The following is a 23907-nucleotide window of genomic DNA, read 5'->3' as shown; positions in this document are numbered from 1 at the left end:
TTTTTGATTGCTAATATTCCTGTGTGTGTGTGTGTGTGTGTGTGTGTGTGTGTAAAATATATATAAACATACACCACATCTTTTTTTAGCCATTCATCAGTCAATGGACATTTGGGCTCTTTGCATAATTTGGCTCTTGTTGATAGCAGTGCTAATAAACATTGGGATGCATGTGCCCCTTCAAATCAGCATTTTTGTACCCTTTTAAATACCTATTAGTAAAATTTCTGGGCCATAGAGTAGTTCTATTTCTAATTTTTTGAGGAACCTCCATATTATTCTCCAGGGTGAATGGAACAGCTTGCATTCCCACCAATAGTGTAAAAGGGTTCCTCTTTCTCCACATCCTCACCAACATCTGTTGTTTCCTGAGTTGTTAATTTTAGCCATTTTAACAGGTGTGAGGTGGTATTTCATTGTGCTTTTGATTTGTATTTCTCTGATGATGAGTGATGTTGAGGATGTTTTCAGGTGCCCATTACCATCTGGATGTCTTCTTTAGAAAAGTGTCCAGTCATGTCTTCTGCACATTTCTTAATGGGATTATTTGTTTTTGGGGGCTGAGTTTGGTAAGTTCTTTAAAGATTTTGGATACTAACTTTTATCTGATATGTCATTTTCAAATATATTTTCCCATTTCATTTCATCAGTTGTCATTTAGTTTTGTTGATTGTTTCCTTCGCTGTGCAGTTTTGTATTTTGATGAGGTCCCAATAGTTCATTTTTGCTTTTGTTTCCCTTGCCCCCCAGAGACTGTCTAGTAAGAAGTTGCTGTGGCCAAGGTCAAAGAGTTTGCTGCCTGTTTTCTCCTGTAGGGTTTTAATGGTTTCCTGTCTCACATTTAGGTCTTTCATCCATTTTGAATTTATTTCTCTGAATGTTGTAAGAAAGTGGTCCACTTTCATTCTTGTGAATGTCACTGTCCAGTTTTCTCAGCACCATTTGCTGAAGAGACTGTCTTTTTCCATTGGATACTCTTTCCTGCTTAGTCAAGGATTAATTGGCTGTATATTTGTTATGTGGGTCCATTTCTGGGTTCTCTCTTCTGTTCCATTGATCTGTGTCTGTTTTTGTGCCAATACCATACTGTGTTGATGATTACAGCTTTGTAATACAGATTGAAATCCAGAATTGTGATGCCTGCAGCTTTGGTTTCCTTTTTCAAGATTGCTTTGGTTATTCATGGTCTTTTCTGGTTCCATACAAATTTTAGGATTGTTTATTCTAGCTCTGTGAAGAATGCTGGTATTATTTTGATAGGGATTGCATTGAATGTGTAGATTTCTTTGGGTAGTAATAACACTTCAACAATATTTGTTCTTCCTATCCAGGAGGATGGAATGTTTTTCCATTTTTTGTGTCTTCTTCAATTTCTTTCATAAGCATTTTATACTTGTCAGCCTACAGATCTTTTACCTTTTTGGTTAGGTTTATTCGTAGGTATCATGTTTTTGGGGGGCAATTATAAATGGGATTGATTCCTTGATTTCCCTTTCTGCTGCTTCATTATTGGTGTATAGAAGTGCAACTGATTTCTGTACATTGGTATTATATCCTGAGACTTTGCTGAATTCCCATACCAGTTCTAGCAATTTTTCGGTGGTGTCTTTTGTGTTTTCCATGTAGAGTATCATGAAGTCTGTGAAGAGTGAAAGTTTGACTTCTTCTTTGCCAATTTTGATGTCTTTTTTTCTTTTTGTTGTCTTATTGCTGAGGCTAGGAGTTTCAGTACTATGTAGACAAGAGTGGTGATAGTGGACATCCCGACTGTGTCCCTGGCCTTAGGGGGAAAGCTCTCAGCTTTTCCCCACTGAGGATGATATTAGCTGTGGGTCTTTTATATATGGCCATTACAATGTTGAGGAATGTTCCTTCTATTCCTAGTTTCTTGAGGGTTTTTATCTAGAAAGGATACTATATTTTGTTAATTGCTTTTTCTGCATCAATTGAGAGGACCATATGGTTCTTATCCTTGCTTTTATTAGTGTGGTGTATCATGTTAATTTATGAATATTGAACCAGCTCTGTAGCCCAGGAATAAATCCCATGTAATCAATGATGAGTAATTCTTTTAGTGTACTGTTGAATTCGATTTACTAGTATCTTGTTTAAAATGTTTACATCCAGATTCATCAGGAATATTGGCCTGTACTTCTCCTTTTTAGTGAGGTCTTTGTATGGTTTTGGAATCAAAGAAAGCTGTCCTTCCATTTCTATTTTCTGGAACAGTTTGAGAAAAATAGGTATTAATTCTTTAAGTTTCTGGTAGAATTCTCTGGAAAGCCATCTGGCCCAGGACTCTTGTTTGTTGGGATATATTTGGTGGAAACTGATTCCATTTCTTTGCTGATTATGGGCGTGTTCAAATTTTCTATTTCTTGCTACTTGAGTTTTGGTAGTGTGTAAGTTTTTAAGAATTTTTCCATTTCTTCCAGATTGCCCAGTTTGTTGGCATATAAGTATTTCTTTTTAATTGTATTTCTGTGTGTTGGTTGTGACTTCTCCTCTTTCATTCATGATCTTACCTATTTTGGTCCTCTCTCTTTTCTTTTGGAAAGTCTGGCTAGGAGTTTATCAATTTTGTTTATTCTTTCAAAGAATCAGCATTTAGTTTCATTGATTTGTTATTTTTTTTTGAATTCTATATCATTTATTTCTGCTCTAATCTTTATTATTTCCCTTCTTGGGCTGGCATTAGGCTTTATTTGCTACTCCTTTTCTAGCGGCTTTAGGGGTAGGTTTAGGATGTATATTTGGGACCTTTCTTACTTCTTGAGATAGGCCTGAGTTGCAGTATGCTTTCCTGTTAGGACTGCTTTTGCTGCATCTCAAAGGATTTGGACTGTTGTGTTTTCCTTTTCATTTGCTTCCATGTATTTTTTTTTCCCTTCTTTAATTCCCTGGTTAAGCTATTTGTCCTTTAGTAGGATGTTCTTTAATCTCCATGTATTTGAGGGCTTTACAAATTTTTTCTAGTGGTTGATTTTAAATTTCATAGCATTGTGACCTGAAAATATGCATGATCTTGATCTTTTTCTACCTGTCAAGGGCTGATTTGTGACCCAGTATGTGGTCTATTCAGGAGAATGCTCCATGTGCACTCAAGAAGAATGTGTATTCTGCTGCTTTAGGATGAAATGTTCTTAATATATCTGTTAAGTCCATCTGGTCCAGTGTGTCATTCAAAGCCATTGTTTCCAGAGATGCCTGGGTGGCTTGGTTGGTTGAACATCCAACTCCTAGTTTTGGCTCAGGTCATGATCTTACACTTCATGAGTTCAAGCCCTGCATTGGGTTCTGTGCACAGTGCAGAGCCTGCTTAGGATTCCGTTTGTCTCTTTCTCTGCCTCTCCCCTGCTTGCTCTCTAATTCTCTCTCTCAAAAATAAATAAATGAACATTTTTTAAAGCCATTGATTTCTTGTTGATTTTCTGCTTAGATTATCTGTCCATTGTTGTAAGTGGGGTATTAAAGTTCCCTATTAAGGAATTGTTATCAATGTGTTTATGTTTGTGAATGATTTATTTATTTGGGTGTTGTCGAGTTTGGGGCATAAATATTTACAATTGTTAGGTCTTCTTGATGGATAGACCCCTCAATTATGATATAATGCCCTTCCTCATCTCTTGTTAGAGTCTCTGTTTTAAAATTTAGTTTGTCTGATTGATCTATGGCTACTCCGGCTTTCTTTTGACTTCCATTAGTATGATAGACGGTCCTCCATCCCCTGACTTTCAATCTGCAGGTGTCATTAGGTCTAAAATGAGGCTCTTGTAGGCAACGTATACATGGATCTTACTTTTTTTTTATCCATTCTGATACCCTATGTCTTTTGATTGGAGCATTTAGTCCATTTACACTCAGAGTGATTACTGAAAGATATGAACTTAGTGCCATTGTGTTACCTGTAGAGTTGGTGTTTCTGGTGATGTTCTCTGGACCTTTGTAGTCTTTGTTCCTTTGGTTTGTTTTTTTTTCCTCCACTCAGAGATTCCCCCTTAAAATTTCTTGCAGGGTTGGTTTAGTGGTCATGAACTCCTTTAGTTTTTGTTTTTCTGGGAAACACTTTATCTCTCCTTCTATTCTGAATGACAGCCTTGCCAGATAAAGGATTCTTGGCTGCATATTTTTCCTATTCATCACATTGAGTATTTCCTGCCACTCTTCTGGCCTGCCAAGTTTCAGTGGACACATTTGCTGCTAACCTTAATGTCTGCCCTTGTAGGTTAAGGGCCTTTTGTCCCTAGCTACTTTCAGAATTTTCTTGTTATATTTGTTTTTTTGCAAGTTTCACAATGATATGTCGTGGTGGTATCCCATTTTTTGATTTTGAGGGGTGTTCTTTGTGCCTCTTGGACTTTAATGCCTGTTTCCTTCCCCACATTAAGGAAGTTTTCAGCTATAACTTGTTCAAATAAACCTTCTGCCCCTTTTTTCTGTCCTTTTTCTGGGATTCCTATGATACAGATACTGTTTCATTTTATGGAATCACTTCATTCTCTCTGCCTCCCCTTATGATCTAATAATTTCCTTTCCCTCTTTTTTCAGTGTCATTATTTTCCATACTTTTATATTCTATTTCACCTAATCTCTCCTCTGCTTTTTCAATCCTGTCACTTTTTCCAGTTTGTTTCCCATCTCAGTTATAGCATTTTAAAATTCATCTGAACTATTTCTTAGGTCTTTGATCTCTGCAGAAAGTGTTTCTCTGGTGTCTTCTATGCTTTTTTCAAGCCCAGCTAGTAGTCTTATGACTGTTGTTCTAAATTCTTGTTCACATAAATTGCTTATATCTGTTCTGAGAAAGGTACTGGCTGTGATTTATTCTTGACCATTCTTTTGGAGAGAATTCCTCTGTCTTGTCATTTTGGCTAAGCTTCTGTCTTTTGCATGTCTTAAAAGCTTGTTATGTTTCCTCCACCTGCGAGTGCTGCTGTATAAAAAAGGAGTCATACACTGTCCAGGGCCTGGCACTCCAGGAACTGTTTCTGGTGTGTGCTTTGTGCACTCTGCTGTTGGATTTTGACTGCTCTTTTCCCTCTTGTCAGTCATTTGGAGAGCCCTACCATGCTTGCAGTGGTGGAATGTTTGATCCCCTAACTAGATGTGCTTTGATGTGTCTGAAGTAACCCTGGAAAAAATAAGCAGTGGGGAGAGCCTCATCCCAATAAAAGAAAAGGAAAGGGAACAAAAAACCCCAAACAGAATCAGAATACTGTAAGACTGATTCCAAAGAAAAAGGAAGAAAAAAGGGGGAAGGGGAAAGCAGAAGAAGATAAATAAGAGGGAAAAAGAAAAGAATTAAAAAGCCAGATCCAAAAAAAGAGAAAAGGAAATGAAAAAATAAAACCCTTCTACAAACAAGGAACTAAGAGCCTGATTCCCAAAATTAAAATAGAAGAAGGAAGAAAAAGAAAAAAGAGCTGTCTGTTGGTGCATGGGGGGGGGGGGGGGGGGGGTACTGGCTGTGCTGTTCTGGAGGAGAGGCAGGCTATGTTGGCTCAGAATCAGTCTTGCCCCAGTAAATAAGCAGTTGACAGGGACAGAGGGGCAAGGTTTGGGGTAAGAGGGTCCTGCCTCCAACTGGGGGCTGGTGTGTTGCTCTCTGAAGTCCTACCAGATTGGTGTTGGCGGGGGGGGGGGGGGGGGGGATGCTACTACCTCAATCTCTTGTCCCCGGACCAGGGATCTCAACCCCTGCTCTTCAGGCAGCCCTCACAGTATAGCAAGGGCTATATAGTATAGCAGCTATACAGTATAGCAAGGGCAGTCATCTTGCGCTGCACCACAACTCTTTGGCGTTTTTTTTATTTGGCATGCAGCTGGGATTCAAAACCCAAAGTCTTAAAGGACCTGGTACCACGTGGAAATACTTCCCTTGTCCAGAGTAGAGCCTCTCTACCCTGCTGTTGAAAGGCCTTTGGCTGGTCCCTGCAGGGTCTTTTATACTGGGGAGGCAATAAGCCCTTTTCCAGAAGTACTCCAGGAAGGGGACTGTTCTCTCCCAGTGCATCCTGGAGATCTCTACACCTTATATGCACTCTGGGCCAGCGCCCTCCTCCCCAGAATCACACTCCACAGCTCTGCTCTGGAAAGTCGCACGCATTCAAAACCTCACAGTTTGAACTCCAAAAGCTGTTTGCAAAACAAACAAACAAAAACAAACAAACAAAGAAAACTTGGACACTGAGGACTTCTCACTCCCCAGTCCATGGTTCAGAGAGGTTTTCCTCATGTGGTAACTCAATGCTGCACTAACTCAACCCCTCTCTCTTTCCCTCCATTTTGTCTCTTCACAAAAGGGTTCCTTCTCCTGTGTGGTACTGCCATTTTTCTCTCCCCCAATTCACATCCACGCACCTTGCACCTACCAAGATGTCTCCCTCCAAGTATTAATATCCTTCTGCCACTCTGCAGATTGATTTCCTGGGTGTTCCAAGTAATCTGGCCTCAAAACAGCTGTGTTTGAGGGACAAGGAAAGGCCTGGGTCCCCCTACTTCTCCACCATCTTAATTCCTCCTCCAGCCCTTGTAAGTGTTTTCCCACCTTCTCTCTGTTCTTTCTGGGAACCAATTACATTTATGTTATACTACTTAATATTATTCACTGGCCACTAAAGCTCTGCTCATTATTTTCAGTATTTATTCCCTCTCTGTATTTAAATTACTCTGCTTGACCTTGTCCTGTGGCTCCATTCATTTTCTTTTCAGTCTTTTTTTTCTCTGTGTGCTTAATGTTGGATTGTTTTTATTGTTTAAGTTCACTGATCTTTTATTATTTATTATTTTTTAAATTTTTATTTAATTTATTTTTTAAATTTATATCCAAGTAAATTAGTATATAGTGTAACATATACTATTTGATTTCAGGAGTAGATTCCTTAATGCCCCTTACCCATTTAGCCCATCCGCCCTCCCACAACCGCTCCAGTAACTCTCTGGATGCATATTTAAGAGTCCCTTATGTTTTTGTCCAACTCCCTATTTTTATATTGTTTTTGCTTCACTTCCCTTATGTTCATCTGTTTTGTATCTTAAAGTCCTCATATGAGTGAAGTCATATGATATTTGTCTTTTCTAATTTCCCTTAGCATAATACCCTCTTGTTCTATCCACATAGTTGCAAATGGCAAGATTTCATTCTTTTTGATTGCCCAGTAATACTCCATTGTATATATATACCACTTCTTCTTTATCCATTCATCTGTCAATGGAATGGCTCTTTCCATACTTTGGCTATTGTTGATAGTGCTCCTATAAACATTGGGGTGCATGTGCTCCTTCAAAACAGCATGCCTCTATCCCTTGGATAAATACCTAGTAGTACAATTGCTGGGTTGTAGAGTAGTTCTATTTTTAATTTTTTGAGGAACCTCCATACGGTTTTCCAGATTGGCTGCACCAGTTTGCATTCCCACCAGCAGTGCAAAAGAGATCCCCTTTCTCCTCATCCTCACCAACATCTGTTGTTGCCTGAGTTGTTAATGTTAGCCATTTTGACAGGTGTGAGGGAGTATCTCATTGTGGTTTTGATTTGTATTTCCCTGATGATGAGGTATGTTCAGCATTTTTTCATCTGGTGTTTGGCCATCTGGATGTCTTCTTTGGAGAAGTGTCCACTCACATCTTTTGCCCATTTCTTCACTGGATTGTTTGTTTATTGGGTGTTGAGTTTGATAAGTTCTTTATAGATTTTGGATACTAACCCTTTATCTGATATGTCATTTACAAATATCTTCTCCCATTCTCTTGGTTGCCTTTTTGTTTTGCTGATTGTTTCCTTCACTGTGAAGAAGCTTTTTATTTTGATGAGGTCCCACTAGTTCATTTTTGCTTTTGTTTTCCTTGCCTCCGGAGACATGTTCCATAAGAAGTTGCTGTGGCCAAGGTCAGAGAGGTTTTTGCCTGCTTTATCCTCGAGGATTTTGATGGCTTCCTCTCTTACATTTAGGTCTTTCATCCATTTTGAGTTTATTTTTGTGTATGGTGTAAGAAAGTGGTCCAGGTTCATTTTTCTGCATGTTGCTGTTCAGTTTTCCCAGCACCACTTGTTGAAGAGACTGTCTTTATTCCATTGCATGTTCTTTCCCGCCTTGTCAAAGATTAGTTGGCCATAGGTTTGTGGGTCCATTTCTGGGTTCTGTATTCTGTTCCATTGATCTGAGTGTCTGTTCTTGTGCCAGTACCATACTGTCTTGATTATTACAACATTGTAATACAGCTTGAAGTCCGGGATTGTGATGCCTCCTGCTTTGGTTTTCTTTTTCAAGATTGCTTTGGCTATGTGGGGTCTTTTCTGATTCTATACAAATTTTAGGATTGTTTGTTCAGCTCTGTGAAGAATGCTGGTGTTATTTTGATAGGGATTGCATTGAATGTGTAGATTGCTTTGGGTAGTATTGACATTTTAACATTTGTTCTTCCTATCCAGGAGCATGGAATATTTTTCCATGTTTGTGTCTTCTTCAATTTCTTTCATCAGCTTTCTATAGTTTTCAGTGTATAGATTTTTCACCTCTTTGGTTACATTTATTCCTAGGTATTTTATGGTTTTTGGTGCAGTTGTAAATGGGATTGATTCATTGATTTCTCTTTATGTTACTTCACAATTGGGTGTATAGGATGCATCCAATTTCTGTGCGTTGATTTTATATCCTGCCACTTTGCTGAATTCATGGATAAGTTCTAGCAGTTTTTTGGTGGAATCTTTTGGGTTTTTCATGTAGAGTATCATGTCATCTATGAAGAGTGAAAGTTTGACCTCCTCTTGGCTGATTTGGATGCCTTTTGTTTCTTTGTGTTGTCTGATTGCTGAGGCTAAGACTTTCAATACTATGTTGAATAACAGTGGCAAGAGCGGACATCCTTGTCTTGTTCCTGACCTTAGTGGGAAAGCTCTGTTTTTCCCCATTGAGGATCATATTAATATTGGGTCTTTCATACACAGCTTTTATAATCTCGAGGTATGATCCTTCCATCCCTTCTTTCTTATGGGTTTTTATCAAGAAAGGATGCTATATTTTGTCAAATGCTTTCTCTGCATCTATTGAGAGGATCATATGGTTCTTGTCCTTTCTTTTATTGATGTGATGAGTCACATTGATTATTTGGTGGATATTGAACCATCCTGTCATCCCAGGTATAAATCCCACTTGGTCGTAGTAAATAATTTGTTTAATGTATTGTTGGATCCGGTTGGCTAATACCTTGTTGAGGATTTTTGCATCCATGTTCATCAAGGAAATTGGTCTCTAGTTCTCCTTTTTTTGTGAGGTCTTTGTCTGGTTTTGGAATCAAGGTAATGCTGGCTTCATAGAGTTTGGAAGTTTTCCTTCCATTTCTATTTTTTGGAACAGCTCCAAGAGAATAGGTGTTAACTCTTCCTTAAATGTTTGGTACAATTCCTCTGGAAGTTCATCTGGCCTTGGACTCTTGTTTTTTGGGAGATTTTTTTATTACTAATTCAATTTCTTTACTGGTTATGGGTCTGTTCAAATTTTCTATTTCTTCCTGTTTCCGTTTTGGTAGTGTATATGTTTCTAAGAATTTGTCCGTTTCTTCCAGATTGCCCATTTTATTGGCATATAATTGCTCATAATATTCTCTTATTATTTTTATTTCTACTGTGTTGGTTGTGATCTCTCCTCTTTCGTTCTTGATTTTGTTTATATGAGTCTTTTCTTTTTTCTTTTTGATCAAACTGGCTAGTGGTTTATTAATTTTGTTAATTCTTTCAAAGAACCAGCTTCTGGTTTCATTGATCTTTCTACTGTTGGTTTTTTGTTTTTGTTTTTTGTTTCAATAGCATTGATTTCTGCTCTAATCTTTATAATTTCCTGTCTTCTGCTGGTTTGGGGATTAATTTGCTGTTCTTTTTCCAGCTCTTTAAGGTGTAAGGTTAGGTTATGTGTCTGAGACCTTTCTTCCTTCTTTAGGAAGGCCTGGATTGCTATATAGTTTCCTCTTATGACCACCTTTGCTGCATCCCTGAGGTTTTGGGGTGAGGTGTTGTCATTTTCATTGGCTTCTATGTACTTTTTAATTTCCTCTTTAACTTCTTGGTTAGTCCATTCATTCTTTAGTAGGATGGTCTTTAGTCTCCAGGTATTTCTTACCTTTCCAAATTTTTTCTTGTGGTTGTTTTCTAGTTTCATAGCATTGTGGTCTGACAGTATGCACGGTATGATCTCTATCTTTTCGTACTTGTTGAGGGCTGATTTGTGTCCCAGTATGTGGTCTACTCTGGAGAACATTCCATGTGTACTGGAGAAGAATGTATATTCTGCTGCTTTAGGATGAAATGTTCTGAATATATCTGTTATGTCCATCTGGTCCAGTGTGTCATTCAAAGCCATTGTTTCCTTGTTGATTTTCTGATCACATGATTTGTCCATTGCTTTAAGTGGGGTGTTGAAGTCCCCTACTATGATGGTATTATTATCAATGAGTCTTTATGTTTGTGATTAATTGATTTATATATTTGGGCGCTGCACATTTGGAGCATAAATGTTTACAACGGTTAGGTCTTCTTGGTGGATAGACCCCTTAATTATGATATAATGTCCTTCTTCATCTCTTGTTACAGTCTTTATTTTAAAGTCTAGATTGTCTTAAGTATGGCTACTCTGGCTTTCTTTTGGCAATCATTAGTATGATAGTTCTCCATTTCTTACTTTCAGTCTGAAGATGTCTTTAGGTCTAAAGTGGGTCTCCTGTAAACAGAATATAGACAGATCTTGTTTTCTTATTCATTCTGTTACACTATGTCTTTTGATTGGAGCATTTAGTCCATTGACGTTTAGAGTGAGTACTGAAAGATAAGAGTTTATTGCCATTATGTTTCTTGTAGAGTTGGAGCTTCTGGTGGTGTTATTTGGTCCTTTCTAGTCTTTGTTGCTTTTGGTCTTTTTTTTTTTTTTCCCATCTTTTCTCCCCTCAGAGAGCCCCCTTTCAAATTTCTTGTAGGGCTGGTTTAGTGGTCACAAACTCCTTTAATTTTTGTTTGGGAAACTTTTAATCTCTCCTTCTATTTTGAATGACAGCCTTGCTGGATAAAGAATTCTTGGCTGCATATTTTTCCAATTTAGCACATTGAATATATCCTGCCACTCCTTTCTGTCCTGTCACGTTTCTGTGGATACGTCTGTTGCAAACCTGATCTGTCTTCCCTTGTAGGTAAAGGACTTTTTTTCCCTTGCTGCTTTCATGATTCTTTCCTTGCCTGATTATTTTGTGAATTTTACTATGATATGCCTTGTTGATGGTTTGTTTTTGTTGAATCTTATCGGAGTCCTCTGTGCTTCCTGGATGTTGATGTCTGTGTCTTTCCTCTGGTTAGGAAAGTTTTCTGCTATGATTTCCTCACATAACCCTTCTACCCCTTTTTCTCTCTCTTCTTCTGGGACCCTTATGATTCTGATGTTGTTTCCTTTTAATGACTCACTGATTTCTCTAACTCTTAAATCGTGCTCTTTTGCCTAGTGTCTCTCTTTTTTTCTGCTTCATTATTCTCCATAAGTTTGTCCTCTATATCGCTGATTCACTGCTCTGCCTCACCATCCTTGTCTCTGTGGCATCCATTCAAGATTGCATCTCAGTGACAGCATTTTTTATTTCATTCTGACTAGCTTTTACTTCTTTTATCTGTAAAGAAAGGGATTCTAATCTATTTTTGACCTCAGCTAGTATTCTTATTATCATGATTCTAAATTCTGGTTCAGACATCTTGCTTGTATCTGTGTTAAGCCCCTGTGTTGTCTTTCTTTTTGGTGAATTCCTTCATTACATCATTTTGAAGGAAGAAAAGGAATTAATAAGGGAAAAAAATAAAATTAAAAAATTAAAAACAACACAGGCACACACACACACAAAATCAAATAAATGATGCTAGAATAGGTTGTCTTGGTCTGGTATTGAAAGGAGAGTGATAGATGAGAGGAGAAAGGGAGGGGAAAACAAAGAAAAAATTGAAAAGAAAAAAAACAAGAAAAAAAGAAACGTTTGAAAATTTGAGAAAATGAATACAATGAAATAGAATAAAATGAAATGATGGAAGTAAATTATAATTTGAAACATTTACAAAAAAAGTAAAAAATATAGTAGAAAAAAATATTTTAATAAAAGTAAATTTTTTCTTTCCCTATTCAAGAAAGAAAAGAAACGAAAAAGAAAAAAAGAGAAAATTGAATAGATGGACCAGTGAACAGACTGAAATACAATTGAAATTATATCATTTTTCCCTAGAAGTCAAACTGTGAAGCACTTTAGTCTGTAAACTAAGCAGGTGGAGAGATTTGTTGTGTTCCTAAAGAGCGAGGTTGGCCCAGTTGAGCAGGGCTTAGTGTAATGGATCCATTTTCCACTAGATGGTATTGCCTAGCTTACTGTGGTAGATTGTTGTGGCACTTGTAGGTGGGTATGCGCATGTGCGGAAGGGGTAAAAATGGCGTCACCCAGCTGCCTAGTCTCTGGTATTGGAAGTCTGCTCTCCTGGACCAGCAATCACGCACCCATCCTTTGTCTCCAACTTCTGTCCACTCCCTGCTTTTACGCTGTCACCAAGCTGTCCGGTTGCCAGGCAGCACCTCCCTCCTGAGTTTTATCTCAGATGCGGCTGTGTTTCCCGACCCCTCACTTCTGAGGGACTGCGGCTTTGACCCGCTCAGATCCCCTGGGGGAGGGTCTCACCGAGCAATGGCTGGGTGCTGGCCACACCCAGAAACATTCGTGGAACTGTGCTGCTGCCGATGCCCAGAGATTGCGGCTGGGTGCCAGCCCAGCCCAGAAAAAGTTCACACAACCATGTAGCAGCAGCGTTTCAGGGATTATGGGAAATCACAATACACACCTGGCACCAAGCTTCACCCTAACGACCTTATTCCAGCACCAGCGAATGTGGTTGTTCTCTGGGGTCTGCTTGGACCGGGTGACCACACAGCTTCTACCAATGTCCTTACAGCATTGGAACTGCTTCTCCCCATGTGGCCCGAGGACCTCCCAGACCCCACTCTGCTCCTGGGGATTCACCCTTCCCACCAGAACACTGCCAGGTATTGAGCTGAAGACTTTCAGACTCTGTGCTCCCCGCCCTGTTTGTAGAGTCTTAATGGAATTTAAACCCTCTCCTTTCTCCCTTTTTAGTTCAGTCCCTGTGGCTGTTTCCACTTTTCCACTTTCGGGGGGGGGGGTGCTTTTCCTGTGCTCTCCCCCATCTCCATCCTCTCTCCACAAGCAAAAACAGCTCCCTGCCTTCCGTGGCTTCTCTTCCCCATTTCATATCTCTGTGCTGTGTACCTGCTGGGTTCTGTGGTGCAGGTTGTGCAGATTGTTGTGTTGATCCTCAAATCAGTTTTCTAGGTGTGCAGGATGGTTTAGTGTTGATCTGGCTGTATTTCATGGACTCGAGACCCCAAAAAAACCTTCCATGCTGTTATGCCATCTTGGCTCCTCTCACCACCGATCTTTTATTCTTTAGTGTCTGATTTGTTTACTCCTTTCCAGTGAACTTTTCATTTTAGATACTATATTTTAAATTTCTAGTTCCATTTGGTTTTTTAAAATATCATTTAATCTTTCTTTGTGTTTTCCCTTAAATGTATATGTCTCTCAGTAAATGTGTGCATATGTATATGTCTGTTTTAAAGTTATTTTTGCTAATTCCATTATCTCTGCCATTTCTATGTCCACTCCAAGTGACCGATTTTTCTCTTTGTTAGGGTCACATTTTCTTAGTATTTCTCATATCTAGTATATCGTCATTAGTAGCTGGAGTTCATGAATTTTGTTGCTGAGTGTGGGAATTTGTTCTGTTCCTTTAAAGAATGTACAGATGGTGGGGCGCCTGGGTGGCTCAGTTGGTTAAACGTCTGACTTCGGCTCACGTCATGATCTCTCACCATTCGTGAGTTTGAGCCCTGCATCAGGCTCTGTGCTGACAGCTCAGAGCCTGGAGCCTGCTTCAGATTCTGTGTTTCCCTCTCCCTCAGCCCCTCCTCCCTCATGCTCTTTCTCTCTCAAAAATAAACATTAAAAAAAATGTACAGTTGGTAATATTTTTGCACCATCTTTAGTCATAGAAATCCCTTTAAGTTGATTACTGAGTACTATTAAGGTGACCCCAGTAATACTGATATCTTCCTTTCCTTCTTGTATGATAAGGTGCCCCCAGTCTGCTATCAATGATATCTCTGAATTCTTTTTATTTCTTTTAGTAGCAAATGGTTACTAGAGTTAAGACTGTTGCTAATGTACCTTTTTCTACTGAGTTTGGCATTGTTTTCTAGAGGAGAGAGCTAGAACAAAAGTAGTCAAAATATTCTTTTATAAAGGGCTACACAGTAAGTATTTTGGCCTTGCAGGTCACATAGTCTCTGTCATTATTCAATTCTGCCATTGTAGCTTGAAAGAAGACATCAGCAATACATAAACAAATGAGTATGACTGTTTTAATAAGACTTAATTTTCAAAAATTGGTTGTAGGTTGGATTTGGTTCACAGGCTGTACTTCGCTGACCTCTGTTATACAACATTTCTAGAAAACGGCTTTAGAATATTTCTACAAATATGATTCCCACTAGTATAATTATGAAAACATTCTAAGATTTCATTGCAATTCCTTTATTTTTAGAGATATGCCATAAGAGATAAATGTCTGTATTTTAAACTGATTTGAAAATACTTTTTTTGTGTAATTATGCCACCAAATTGATGTCTTAAGTTCATTAACTTGATTGTGAAATTTCAGGAATAATTTAAAAGTTTTATTTTATCTTATAATTATGTAAAAATGATTCTAAGTTAGATTTTAAAAAATGGTACATTCAGTGAAGTCTAACTTCACTCTCTGTTTTCTTCACATTGTTCCTTTCATTCCTCTTTAGGTTGTCATTATGGTTTATCCATCTTTTATGGAAAATACATAATACCATATATGCATATATGTTCATCTAAACCCCTGTTTTACTATTTTAGTAGCACACTAAACACATTGTTTGGCAACTTGATTTTTTCTTAACTCCATGTATCTTGGCAGTGACTCCCTAGCAGTATAAAGATCAAAAGACTTTTTAAAATTATGATAATTATACAGGCATCCTTTGGAGATACTGTAGGTTCAAATCCAGACCACAGCAATATAGTGAGTCAAATGAATTTTTTGGCTTCTCAGTGTATTTCTACTTATATTTATACTATACTGTAGTCTATTAAGTATGTAATAGAATACAGTACCATAAAAGAAAATATGCATACCTTAATTTAAAAATACTTTATTGCTAAAAATTGCTAACAATCGTCTAAGCTTTCAGTGAGTTGTAATACTTTTGCTGGTGGAGAGTCTTGTCTTGATGTTGATGGCAGCTAGGCGATCAGGTGGTAGTTTCTGAAAGTTAGAGTGGCTGTGGCAATTTCTTAAAATAAGACAGCAATAGTTTGCTGCATCAATGGACTCTTCCTTTCACAATTTCTCTTTCACATGTAATGCTGTTTGATAACATTTTACCCACAGTAGACCTTCTTCCAAAATTGGAATTAATCCTCTCAAATCTTGCTGCTGCTTTATTGACTAAGTTTATGTAATACTTTAAATCCTACTTTGCATTTCAACAGTTTTCCCAGCATCTTCACTAGGAGTAGATTTCATCTTAAACCACTTTCTTTGCTCATCCATAAGAAGCAGCTCTTCATTGGTTCAAATTTTGTCATGAGACTGCAGCAATTCAGTCACAACTGAGATTCCACTTCTAGTCCTCTTGTTACTTTCATCTGTAGTTATTTCCTCCACTGGTCTTGAACCCCTCAAAGTCATCCATGAGGGTTGGAATCAACTTCTTCCAAACGCCTATTCATGTTGGTACTTTGACCTCTTTCCATGAATTGCGAATGATCTTAATGGCATCTAGAATGGTGAATGATTTCCAGGAAGTTTTCAATTTACTTAGCCCAGATCCATGAGAGGAATCACTATATATGGCAGCTATGAAATGTATTTCTTTAATAATAAAACTTGAGGGGCGCCTGGGTGGCTCAGTCGGTTAAGCGTCCGACTTCAGCTCAGGTCACGATCTCGCGGTCCGTGAGTTCGAGCCCCGCGTCAGGCTCTGGGCTGATGGCTCAGAGCCTGGAGCCTGCTTCCCATTCTGTGTCTCCCTCTCTCTCTGCCCCTCCCCCGTTCGTGCTCTGTCTCTCTCTGTCTCAAAAATAAATAAAACGTTAAAAAAAAATTTTTTTTTAATAAAAAAAAAATAATAAAACTTGAAAGATGAAATTGCTCCTTTCTCCATGGGCTGCAGAATGGATGTTGTGTTAGCAGGCATGAAAACAATATGAATCTCGTTGTATATCTCCATCAGACCTCTTGGATGACCAGGTGCATTGTCAACAAGCAGTAATATTTTGAGGGGAATCATTTTTTACTAAGCAGTAGGTCTCAACAGTGGGCTTAAAATAATCAGTAAAGCATATTGTAAACAAATGTGCTTTCATCCAGGTTTTGTCCTTCCATTTCTAGAATACAGTCAGAGTAAATTAACATTAATTCCTAAGGGCTGCTAAGATTTTTGGAATGCAAGTGAGCACTGGTTTCAACTTACAGTCCCCAGCTGCATTAACCCCGAACAAGACAGTCAGCTTCTCCTTTGAAGCCAGTATTGACATCTGTAGGTAAGAAAGTCCTCGATGGCATCTGCTTCCAATAGAAGGCTGTTTCTTCTGCATTGAAAATCTGTTGTTTAATATAGCCACCTTCATTAATGATCTTAGCTAGAACTTTTAGATAACTTGCTGCAGCTTCTACATCAGCACTTGCTACTTCACCTTGAACTTTTATGTTATGGAGATGGATTCTTAAACCTCATGAATCAACTCTGCTAGTTTCACACTTTCCTTCTGTAGCTTCCTTACCTCTCTGAGCCTTAAAAGAATTGAAGAGATTTAGGGCTTTACTCTAGATTAGGTTTTGGCTTAAGGAAATTCTGACTGGTTTGATCTTCTATCCAGACCACTAAAACTTTTTCCATATCACCAACAAATCTGTTTTGCTTTCTTGTCATTCATGAGTTCACTGGAGTGGTACTCTTTGTTTCCTTCAAGAACTTTTCCTTTGCATTCACAACTTAACTGTTTGGTGCAGAGGCCTAGCTTTCAGCCTGTCCTGGCTTTTGATGTGCCTTCCTCACTTAGCTTAATCATTTCTAGCCTTTGATGCAAAGTGAGAGACATGCAGATCTTCCTTTTACTTGAACTACTTAGAGGTCATTGTAGGGCTATTAATTGGCCTAATTTCAACATTTTTTTGTCTCAGGGAATAGGGAGGCACAAGAAGATGGAAAGAGATGGGGAAATAGTCAGTGGAGCAGTCAGAACACACACATTAGTTAAGTTCACCATCTTATATGGGCATGGTTTATGGTGCCCCAAAACAATCATAATAGTAGCATCAAAGATCACTGATCACAGATCACCATAACAAATTCATTAACAATGAAAAAGCTTGAAATATTTTGAGAATTACTAAACTATGACAGTGACACAAAGTGAGCAAATACCATTGGAAAAAATGGTGCCAATAGACTTACTTAATGCAGGATTACCACAAAACCTTCACTTTTGGAAAAAAAAAGCAGTATTTATAATGTGCAATAAAGTGAAATGCAATAATACAAGTTATGCCTATATATACATTAGTGCAAAAAACATGAAAACCTAGTGAGCATGAATAATTTTTTGAAAAATATAAATGGCTAAAAATAACATACTAAACAAATGAATTAAAATCATCCAGTAGCCACAAGAAAAAATTCATACAAGTCAAAAATATAACTCCTGAAAGGAAGCAGAAAGTTTTATTTATGAGTTCTGTGAAAACCTCAAAAACATGCAATTTCCAATAAGTTTTTCTAACATAAAAATATGTGCCCCTATAATTAAACTTGGTAAAAAAATAAATAAATTACTTCCACATGTTTTCATATTTAAAATGATTATTCATTGCTCTGATTTATATAAGAAAGATGATTTACATAGACATTAAGAGTTGATTACTAAAATTTATGTGCATGTAACTATTTGATACATTATTATCTTCAAAGTTAATTTTCCTCAAATCTACAAAATAGAGAAATTCAATTAGCACATTATCAGAAACAAGTACTTTATTCCTGATTTTTAAAACTTTTTGATCAAATTTTCTAATCTGAAATTATAAAATAATAGGTAAAAAACAAGTAACAGAAAAAGAATTATGTCAGCATTTTACTTTAATTGAAATACAGCAACATAAACTTGAATTCTGAAAGCAATTTTGGACAAGGTAAACTTGAATATCTATAATTAGAATTTAAATTTCATTTATCAATTGGTTTGAACTAACTTAAATGTTACAGCTAGAACATGGTATTCTTTTTTTTTTCTTTAATTTTTTTTAATGTTTATTTTTAAGAGAGAGAGAGAGAGAGAGAGAGAGGGGGAGACACAGAATGTGAGCAGGCAGATGAGGAGAGAGAAGGAGACAGAATCCAAAGCAGGCTCCAGGCTCTGAGTTGTCAGCACAGAGCCTAACACAGGGCTCAAACTCACGAATGGTGAGAGATCATGACCTGAGCCGAAGTCAGATGCTGATCCACCCGGGCACCCCTAGAACATGGTATTCTTAAATATGCATAAGCTGTTGCATGTCTTTATAGTGCTTTTTTATTTCATACAAACTTATCAGTCCCTGGAAACATTATAAAAATTAGAAAAGATTATAACAATAATATGTTATAAAAGTTAACTGTTAATAACTGATCCAAAGTATGATATAAAGATAAAAATCTATTCAAGATTGCTTTTTAGTTTTAAATATTTTGTTGTAAATTTGCATATTAATTCTGGTAGTACATTCAAAAGTCATCTGTGAAAGGTGGTAAGAACCCAGTAGCAGCAAGTTTTTTTATTTTTGATCCTAGATAACACAGACAGGATATGTGTAAATATTTAAACCTGGATCATGGCCAAAGACTATCAGTGTTTGTCATCTTTTGTGCAGTGGAAGCCAATTTCACTTAATAGTGCTAAATGATGATACTAATTTAAGTCAATTTGGCAAATGTAAAATTATAAAATTGTTACTGAGAATGACAAAAACTAAGTGGTTTATTCTTCTGAATATTTTTCTGAAAACTTCCTTCCAGGTTAGTAACACTTTAATAAAAGAACTATCCACCAACTAGGTAACCTGGTTGGGTGGTAGTAAAAGTTGGGATTTATCAATAGGGTACTTTTCAAATCTATTGCCATCTATGTTGTCCATTTAGTCTTGTTAATTTTAATCTTATACAATAAATCTCTAAAAACAGACCAATAAAACAAAAAATGACTATACAACTTCCAATGTCTCCTATGCCTTGTGCCTCTCAGACACATGATTCTAAACTAAGCATGTGGTAACACAGTCCACTAGTATGTGAGAACCTTGATGGCTGTACATCAGGGGTGGATCCATGTTTTATAGAGCTTGAAGTTTGTATAATTTGAGGAGTACTTCTTAAGAAAAAATTTCAAATTTCAAATACAAAATTAGGTACTGGAAAGGCATGTGCAAATAAGAAGTATTGAAGCTTAAGCTTCATTAATTTTGTGGTAAATTCTCCTCTGTATATGGTGCATAATAGATATTCCATTATTATTTATGGAATGATTTTTTTTTATTAATTGTAATTGAATTTGAACTCAGGGTGAGTGGAAGGGCATGGCAACCCTGGTAGTGGCCTCTTGAAATGTCTTAATATGTGATTTAACAGTACATTAGCCTTAGTCTCAACCAGCATTACTGTATATCCATTATTCATGTATGTACTGGTCTAGTCAGGTGTAAGACATGAAAATGGAATATAAAGCCAAGTGGCTTTTATTTTCTTGACTCATTTAGAATATAACCATTTTCCAGAGATATATGAACACACTAAGATGTATATATCCAACATTTAAATTAAATTCCAACATTAAAACTATCCAAAAGTTAAAAAATAAGTGAAGCTAGAGGATAAACTGGCAAGTGATACAGATACTAGATATGTCTTGCATCAAACCCTAAAGAGTTTTGTATTAGACCCTAAAGATGCATCAACTATGTCAACTGAGGAGCATGGAGTTAAAGGGATATATTCTCTACTACATTTAGCTAAAGACTATACTCAGACATGTGAATGGCAGGGAAGCTCACAAGTGTATCAGCAAGTAAATAGACTGTTTCTAAATAGAAAGATTAAAGAATGAAAACCTTCATGGTAGAGATACAGTAACAACTTAGGAACTGTTGAGGGTTACCTTCCTCAAATTAATGACCTCATTCTTTAAAACAATTAAAAAATAAAGAGGAAAAATCATAGAATTAAGGAAAACTGAGAGAGTGAGACAGAGAAAATGATCCAGAAATAATTTGTGGGCCACAGATCTTATAGCCAACACTTACATCACTGCTAAACATAAAGTACTGAAGTTAGTAACTCACTAAGAAAACCATATTTATATGGGTATGTTTCTTTCTCTTTGGTTTATATGCCTGTGTAATAGTGCTGTAGAGCCTTACTGTTAGAGTAAGTCTTTCATATTTTTGACGATTTGCTTTGACATAAGAATTTTAAGATCAACTTGTCAAGTTCCATTAAAACCCCTGAAGTGATTTTATTGTATTCCACTGGATTTTATAAATTACATGGGGTCAGAATTGATCTTTGTCATGTATGGTCTTTTTCAGACGTAAGTAGGTGTGTCTATATTTTAATCAGGTGCTCACTTATGTTGCCCAGTAATATTTGGTAATTTCTTCTCAAATTTATTGCATATATTTTGCTTATTTTCAGTGAAGAATCACAAATTTTTCCAGAGAAGAGAAAATAGAAAACAAGCCACCTAACTTATTTTGTAAGGCTAATATAACCTTGGTAGCAGTGTGGGCTTATTAGCTGTCAGGCTCAAGTAAAGTCATTGACTTTTCTTAAGAACATAGATGTAAACGTCTTAAATATTAGCAAATCAACTACAGTAGTGTATATTTTTAAGTTATTACAAATTACTTCATTGAATAATATGGACCCATTATGAAAATATTATGCCACTCTTGAATTAAAAGAAAAAAACCCACGTAATTATTTCACTTGATGTACACTAAAGTAGCTTCCAATTTTTCATTGTTATAAGTAATGCTGTTATTGTCAATCTTTGTACATACATTGTCACATTATTTTCTTAGGAGTTTACAAAAGTGTATATATAGGTAAATTTTTTATTCTAATATACTGTTAGGACACAGAATAAATAACTTTTTCTGGAAAGATCCATATAGCAAATATTATAGGCTTGTGGACCAAGAAGCAAAATTAAGGTTATTATGTCAGTACTTATATATAGCAAGGAAAAAACAAACAAAGCATAAATCTTTACTGACTAAATTAGAAATATAATAATTAAGTAGTTTTGCTAATACAAGTCAACAAATGTAAATAATGGAATTCTTTTTTATGGGGATAACATTGTACTTAAATTAGGGTTGAAAGCTGGTGTTCCTCATTAAAAAAAATCTGCAAATGTTCATCTGTAAATACTGAGCTATGATGAGTTTGTATGTATTTCACTTTTGCAAATTTCTTTCCTCATAGATAGGTACTGCCACATGTTAATATCATTAACCCATAGGCATATGGTTTTAATTGAGTATATTCACCAATTCAAAGATATTTTTAGAATTCCATTAACTAAAAGACAGAATGCCGTTTAGCATGTCATTTTATTACAAATTAGTCACATTAATTTAAATTAGTTGTAAAATTATAAAAGTTAATTTGTAATAAAATTAATTTGTAATAAATTTGTAATTAAAATTAATTTATTATGAAATTAATTTGTAATACAATGACATGCTAAACAGCATTCTATATTGGGACCTCATCAAGATAAATAGCTTCTGCACAGTGAAGGAAACAATCAACAAAACTAAAAGCAACTGATTAGGAAAAGATATTTGCAAATGACATATCAGATAAAGAGTTAGTATCCAAAATCTATAAAGAACTTACCAAACTCAACACCCAAAAAAACAAATAATCCAGTGAAGAAATGAGCAAAAGACATGAACAGACACTTTTTCCAAAGAAGACATCTAAATGACTACAGACACATGAAAAGATGCTCAACATCCCTCATCACCAGGGAAATACAAATCAAAAGCACAGTGAGATACCACCTCACACCTGTCAGAATGGCTAAAATGAACAACTCAGAAAACAACAGATATTGGCGAGGATGCAGAGAAAGGGAAATCCTTTTGCACTATTGAGAATGCAAACTGGTGCAGCCAGTCTGGAAAACAGTATGGAGGTTCCACAAAAATTTAAAAATAGAACTACCCTATAACCAGAAATTGCATTACTAGGTATTCATCCAAAGTATACAAAAATGCTCATTCAAAGGGGCACATGTACCCCAGTGTTTATAGCAGCACTATCAACAATACCCAAATTATGGAAAGAACCCAAATGTCCACCAAATGATGAATGGACAAAGAAGATGTGTGTGTGTGTGTATACAATATATATATAATGTGTGTGTACATATATATGTATGATATATATAATACATATATACATACACACACACCCACAATGGAATATTAATAGACAAACAAAAAGAATGAAATGTTGCCACTTGCAACAACATGGACGGAACTAGAGTGTATTATGCTAAGTGAAATAAGTCATTCAGAGAAAGACAGACATCATGATTTCACTCGTGGAATTTAAGAAACAAAAAAGATGAACATAGGGGAAGGGAAGGAAAAATAAGATGAAAAGAGAGAGGGAGGCAAACCATAAGAGACTCTTAAATACAGAGAAGAAACTGAGGGTTGCTGGAGGGGTGTTGAGTGGGGGGATAGGCTAAATGGGTGATGGGCATGAAGGAGGGCACTTGTTGGGATGAGCACTGGGTGTTTTACCTAAGTGATGAATCACTTAATTCTACTCCTGAAATCATTATTACAATATATGTTAACTAGCTTGGATTTAAGTAAAATTTAAAAATTAAAAAATAAAATGTAGAAAAATACTGAAAAAGACTGCTGTGGATTAAAATCAGAAAATATATTGCTACGGGAATGTGTGTAGAATGAGATTTCCTTTATTCTTCACAATTCAGGGAATGTATAACACAGCCTGACATTACTTGCAAGTCAAAAAATGGTAGTTATCACTGAAATTACTCTATCACAGTATAAGTTTCACACCGAAGTTCTATTTTACCTTGTAGTTTTAGGTTGAAATATTTTTAAGTCTTCAGCATACACTAATTCCAAAGCCATTTAGAGTTAAATAAGAGTAGTTGAGCACAGTTCTTCCAACCATTTAAAAATGTAAATACCATTTTTAATTCAAGGACTATACAAAAGGCAAGCTATATTTGGCCTCTAGGCCATACTTTATGGATGCCTGCTCTATAAAGTCTTATATTCCCAGTAAATAAGTGCCTGGTTCCCCCAAACTTGCAACCAGTAAATATTCCTTTTCATAATTTAATTCCAATGTAGTTAACATATACTATTAGTTTCAGGTGTACAATATAGTGATTCATTAATTGTATATATTACAGGTGCACATCGTGACAAGTGTACTCTTAATCCCCTTCATATCTTTCACCCATCCCCCCCCACACACACCTCCCCTCTGGTAACCATCAGTTTGTTTTCTATAGTTAAGTGTCTGTTTCTTGGTTTGTCTCTTTTTTTCTTTGTTCATTTGTTTTCTTTCTTAAATTCCAAATGTAAGTGAAATCATAGGATATTTCTCTTTCTCTTTATTTCACTTACCATTACACTCTATAGTTCCATTCATGTCATTGTAAATGGCAAGATTTAATTGTTTTTTGCCATTGAATAAT

At 36.5% G+C, this 23907-nt stretch overlaps 1 protein-coding gene across 6 annotated transcripts in view; it reads left to right on the top strand.

Moving 5' to 3' along the window:
- WDPCP (WD repeat containing planar cell polarity effector) overlaps window positions 1-23907 on the top strand; it is a 381742-nt gene that overhangs the window by 216693 nt on the left and 141142 nt on the right. The gene's annotated exons all lie outside the window — the stretch shown is intronic.

Source organism: Panthera uncia, assembly GCF_023721935.1.
Source record: "Panthera uncia isolate 11264 chromosome A3 unlocalized genomic scaffold, Puncia_PCG_1.0 HiC_scaffold_11, whole genome shotgun sequence".
In the NCBI taxonomy this organism is placed as follows: Eukaryota; Metazoa; Chordata; class Mammalia; order Carnivora; family Felidae; genus Panthera; species Panthera uncia.
Note: the sequence above shows the minus strand (reverse complement) of the source record. Positions and strands in the feature narration are given on the sequence as shown.